The sequence below is a fragment of the Benincasa hispida genome, chromosome 10, assembly GCF_027475165.1.
Source record: "Benincasa hispida cultivar pf3 chromosome 10, pf3_genome.v1.1, whole genome shotgun sequence".
NCBI classification, from domain to species: domain Eukaryota; kingdom Viridiplantae; phylum Streptophyta; class Magnoliopsida; order Cucurbitales; family Cucurbitaceae; genus Benincasa; species Benincasa hispida.
The window spans coordinates 25,245,976-25,251,975 of record NC_143487.1 but is presented as its reverse complement, the minus strand read 5'-3'; the positions used below and the strand labels follow the sequence as shown (position 1 = coordinate 25,251,975).

At 38.8% G+C, this 6,000-nt stretch overlaps 1 long non-coding RNA gene across 5 annotated transcripts in view; it reads left to right on the top strand.

Annotated features, from left to right (window-relative positions):
- The first annotated feature begins 533 nt into the window (after window positions 1-533).
- Window positions 534-6,000, top strand: part of LOC120089259 (uncharacterized) — a 51,750-nt gene continuing 46,283 nt past the window's right edge. For all 5 annotated transcript variants that reach the window (XR_016523779.1, XR_016523778.1, XR_005485118.2 and 2 more), the window contains exons 1-3: window positions 534-979; window positions 1,094-1,218; window positions 1,303-1,375. This is a non-coding gene — a long non-coding RNA (uncharacterized LOC120089259). The remainder of the gene's footprint in view (window positions 980-1,093; window positions 1,219-1,302; window positions 1,376-6,000) is intronic.

The following is a 6,000-nucleotide window of genomic DNA, read 5'->3' as shown; positions in this document are numbered from 1 at the left end:
TTTTCATATCATTGCTTAGGAGCTTGTTTCAGACCATAGAGAGATCTATCTAGCTTATAAACCTTACTTTCTTGACCATTGACTATAAAGCCCTCAGGTTATTCCATGTAAATCTCTCATTCAAGTTTACTGTTTAGGAAGACAGTCTTTACATCCATCTGATATACTACGAGGTTATAAAGGGCAGCAAGTGAAAAAAAAAAACACAGATTGAGGTAATTCTAGTGACAGGAGGGAAAGTTTCAAAGAAGTCTATGTTTTCTCTTTGTCTAAAGCTGTAACACCCCGAATTTCTATCATTAATGTAATTTCAGTAATTTTTATTATTGAGGGCATTTTCGAAATCTTGGACTTAAGTGTAATTGCGGAAATTTAGTTATTGACGTTGGAAATTAATGTTAGAAATTAATTTCAATTTGGGAAGGAAAGAAATTTAATAAAATAAAGTAGAATAGGAAAAGAATAAAATAAAAAATTTATTTTATTTCCTTTTAAGTTGTTGTTATTATTATTATTATTTTATATAAAACAAAAAGAATCCTTCTCCTTTCGTGAAAACGTGACCGACCCCCCTCCAATCGCTGAAACCTCAGCCCGCTCCAACACCCACGCGAACCAGCCACCACTCGTCTGTAAGTTTGAGCCCATCATTGTTCGTCTGTCGTCTGGACCTGTCCGGAGCTGGAATCAAACGCCAGACCTGAGTCAGTCGCGCCTCAATGCTCGCATGCCGCTATCCGTCTGCGTTCCGAAGCCACCAGCGGTGTTCCAAGGCTGCGTTGCCAGTTTGGTTCTTCTTCAGCCACTCGTGTGCCGCCAGATCTGCTCACGCCAAGCCACGCCGTCGGATCTGAGCCGCGTCGCCGTTCTCTCATATCTACCAGTCGCTGGTCACCCGTCACTGCTCCAGTCACCGCCGTGCGCTCTACCGCGCTCTGTCGAGCGCCACTGCCGTGGCCTCACTAGATCTTGAAAGTAGGTGAGGTTTTGGGTAGATCTTAGAGCTACTGTTGAACTCTCTTGAAAGAGCTTTGAATGCCCATGGAGTTTTGATTTTTTTTTTTTTTTTTTTTTTTTTTTTGGGTTTACTTAGATTAATTGGGCTTTGGATTCAAGTTTTGGAAAAGTTTTAAATTTAGAAGCGAACAACTTGAATTTGATTCCGACAAGAATTTTGGTGTTAGTACTTTGAGGTGATCTTGGCCAAACCACTTTTGGGTAAGTTGTGCTGTTAATCTTGGAATGATTTAGTGTTTAAAAATTGGGTTTAAAGGTTAAGATTGATTTTTATCCATGTTCTAGGATCTCATTCAAAAGTTGTGGAAAGCTCGAAATGAGTTTGTTCGCTTGAATTATTTTTTGGACTTTATTTGAGGTAAGTAATCTTACTACTGGAAACTGCCAACGGGCCAGGCACTAGATGTATGCTAGCATGATAGCTTGATATTATGACAGAACGATAGCATGATAGACTGATAATATAGTATAACCAATGTATGTTCTTGTATGAGGATTTAAAAGATTAATTGCGCATATAGATACTTGAATGCTAGCATGAGATGATATTTGATTCAATGAGGTTGTATTTGATTTAAGGATATTGAGGCGTATATGTATATTATAGATGAAGGATCTCTTACCGAAGAGTTCCATGAGCGCGTTCGGATCACTCCGATCTCACCGTGACCAAAATACTTATAATACATTCAAACATACAGTTATGCAAACAAATCTTAATTAACGACATGCTATAAACAAGATATAGGCTCGGGCCTTCTCATTTTCCCGTGTCCAATGCTCGTACGCTGACCGAATATTTCGAATAGCGTCCTGAGGTGGAATAGGAGGACATTCCTCCATAAGGACAAACTTCAGATCCTCGATGATGAGTATCGTCGTGAGCATATGTTTCCAACTTGAATAGTTTTGGCCATTTAGTTTTTCGGCGCTAAGCAAATTGATAGTGGCTGATGCCATTAAAACCCGTTGCTAAAAAAAACGAATAACCTTGTATAAGATTTTGCAAAAACCACATTTTAACAATTAATTTTTTAGCAAAACAGATTCAAAGTACCCTAAGTGAAAAGACTTCTATTTTGCAATGATGCCCTAGTGAGGTAGGACAAACATCACCGGTGGGGTGATCGGATGGCCCTTCACTGGGATGAGACAATCTCAACCACTAGGCAAAACCAACTTTTGGAACTAAACCTAATAGCCACCATTTGTTCAGTCCAGAATAGTTAACCCTTAACAATCTTGCGTAACTGTAACCCCGCGTTTTCGACCCCAGAGTCCCGCCCTAATGCGCTCATCATAGGGAAAAGACAGATTAGGACAAGAGACTAAGTAACCTTATCCTCTTACTGGGATCAAATAAAGAAACGCGCAAAATAACACTCCTATAAGGGGACACACCCAGGGTGCCACGAGGCAGTGCGCAGAAACTTTATTCAATCCAATAAGGGAGAGCGAGGGATATGTTGTTGCACTTCCCGCTCCCACTTACTATGAACACTCTCCATCCACCTTGATATTGACCTACCCAAACACCATCCGTTGAGGGGACACGCCAAAGGTGCCTCGAGGTTGAAGGTAGATCTCACGGTGTGGACTATGAGGGAGAAACGCGGAGGTGAAAATAAAGCATCAAATGCCCCAAGAACCTCCCACTGAATATTCTACCTAGGGGTTTATTAACCTAGACAATCTGGCTACTGACTATGATCTAAGTCATTTATAAAGTTTGCTAAAAAACAACTTTTGTCTTTGAAATTAATAAAAAAAAAAAAAAAACAAAGTAGTCACATTAAACTCTTTAATGGACTGGCCTTAGTTTGCATGCATCAAATCTATTTAAATTACCCTTCCAGATAGGTTCCCAGGTAGAGGTGTTCCGTTACCGTCATCTTAAATACCCCAGCCTAGATAGAACCCGCCTTCAACGAAAGGTTTACTATAAATAGACTTGCTACATACTAATCTTTTACTAATTATTTTAGTTCTAATTTCATTTTATAACCATTTATAAAGTAAACAACTAAAACACTCATCCCACATAACGAAGTATTTATAACGCTTATAAATAAAACGTAGAAAAAAAAAATAAAGCATTCATAAATATAACCCTTATATTATATGATGCATGAGCATGCATTTATGTAAATTAAAACATGCTTCTCTAAATTATAACACTTATAATAAAGAGAATATGCATGACCTAAGGTGGTATTTATCTATATGTGTATACCATATGTCATATTAAAAAACATACATCGCATGTAATAAATAAAGGATTAATGGACCGAGATGAGCCTTTACAAAACCAGAATGAAATAACCCTATCTATTACATTTTTCATCGAGCAAACTGGTTCACAGGCGAACCAGGTCTTGAACCACCAGGAGGACTCCATCGTGTAGTAAATGTCGTAGGTAGATGATCGTCCAGTGCAAACTAGATGATAGAAGCAAAATTAAACGATCGCATAGACGACAACGAGGCAACGAAGCCTGATCGTCTATGCGATCGCTCAATGCAGTGACAGGTAAACGATTTACCTTGCGTTACTAAGCGATCATTTAGTCAGTTACTAAGCGATGAAGCTTGCTGACCAGAACGATCGTTTATGTGATCACTTAACGCGGCGTCAGGTAAACGATTTACCTTGCGTTACTAAGCGATCGTTTAGTCAGTTACTACGATGAAGCTTGCTGACCAAAATGATCATCTATGCAATCACTTAACGCGGCGTCAGATAAACGATTTACCTTGCGTTACTAAGCGATTGTTTAGTCAGTTACTAAGCGATGAAACTTGCTGACCAGAACGATCGTCTATGCGATCACCTAACGTGGCATCAGGTAAACAATTTACCTTACGTTACTAAGCGATCGTTTAGTCAGTTACTAAGCAATGAAGCTTGCTGACCTAAACGATCGTCCAGGCGAGCGCGTTAAGCAATACGCGAGCATCACATCGTCTACACGACTCGATACTCAGTGATCGCATAACCGATCTTCGACACGATGTGATCAACCCTTGATTGCTTACCCGATCGTCTACACAATGTGATCATCAGCGATCGCGTACCCCATCAACTGCACGATGTGATCAACGCTTGATCGTGTTCTCCATCGACTGCACGATACAATCAACACTTGATCGCCTCCTTCCTTGAAGAACTGTAATGCTTGCTCCGATCTTCTTCACGAACGACTCAAAAACTCAAACAGACTTTGAATACAGACTCGATAATGATTTTTAATGCCCAGGGCCTTTACAAACAACCGCAAATGCAAAAGCATTAAATCAAATCGAGACTAACATCCACTAAACATCCATAAATCCGCACATCCACAACAATTTAACGATTAAACAGTGTAGAAATATACACACCAAGAACGTATTTGCAATTCTTTTGTAGCAATGAATTGGAATATTAGAAAACTGAGTGCTCTGATACCAATTGAAGGAACTCTTATTCAAGAGTACCTACGAGCGGAAACGGATCTTTCCAATTTATTGTAACAGAATTACCGCATATACATTCAAACATACTTTCATAATGCTAAAGGGATCAAGAAATCATACACATGAAGATTTCTTCTTCACATCGAGCCTGAAGCCCAACCGTTTACCTTGAATAGTCACCTCTTGGACAGAAGGAAATGGAGAAGACAACATCACTTAGAGCCCTCAGTATTCTTGGAGTGAGAATCCAAAGTGTGGGCTTTATTCGAATTTGGTAGAGGGAAGGAGGAAGAGAGACCGTACACAACGATTAAGCAAGTGGGAGATGCGGTCGTCTATCGCATAGACAATATTCTTAATAGTTTAGTTAATTATATTATCGTGTAGTAAAAGTAAAAGATCATCTAAACGATCGTGTAGGAAAAGGTAAACGATCGTGTAGGAAAATGGTGAGCGATCGTCTAAACGATCGCGTAGGAAAAACTAAGTGATCGTCTATACAATCGTTTAGTAAATACCAGGAGCTAACCGATTGCTTAGGAAAAAGGTAAACAATCGTTTAGATAATAGCGCGCGATGATTTAATTAGTATGCGATCGCTTAGCAATATCATATATGTAAGCGATCGTGTAGTCCCTATCGTATAGGCACTGATTTTCTAAACGATGACACTATCTTTTTCACAATACCCATGCACACCAAGATCAACACACCGTCTGCTATTTATAATGCACTCATCCATTATTTTAAATGAAGAGGCGCATTCCCATTTCCTTTATAACCGTCCGAATGTGATCTTATCACATTCATAACTTATAAATTAATAACAAATATTAATTATAATATTTTTTCCTCTACTAGATATAAATTATATTTATATCCAATTTCCTCCAAATTAATATATCTCACACATAAAGTTAGTTATATTATATTTAATTAACTCGTTCAATTATATCATATATAATCGAACTCCCTCTTGTCAATTTGAACATTTCAAATTGACCCAAAAACTGACTCTCCACTTGTATCCAAACTACTAAGGGGACCTTATGGACCCATGGCTCGAAGCTCTAACGATACGTGAATAGTTGACTAAACTCTTTAGTTACGATATCCACCATCCATTAACTTTCAGGCATTCTACTAAAGACCGACAGTTGAACTCTTCTTGCCATAGATATATTTCTATGTCCATTGGATATAACCAATCATTAGTACAATGACCCTTCATAGATGCTCGTAATTACGGCAGGCCAATTTACCATTTTGCTCTTGTAATTACATCTTTCTCCTTAAGTACCGCTGATCCCTCTAATGAACAATACAACATAGTCTTACTATGTGTGAACACCTCTCGGGCCATGAGAAGGTACGTGACGCCACATCGTTCAAACCCTAGAATCAGCCCTTAAGGCTATCTATCTACTTACCACTGCCTCGGGGAAGAAGTAAATTCCATCTTGTGAAACTGAGTTCCCAGCTCCCAAATCAGAAAAATCCTTAAAATGATAGGTTTGAGTCGGCGTT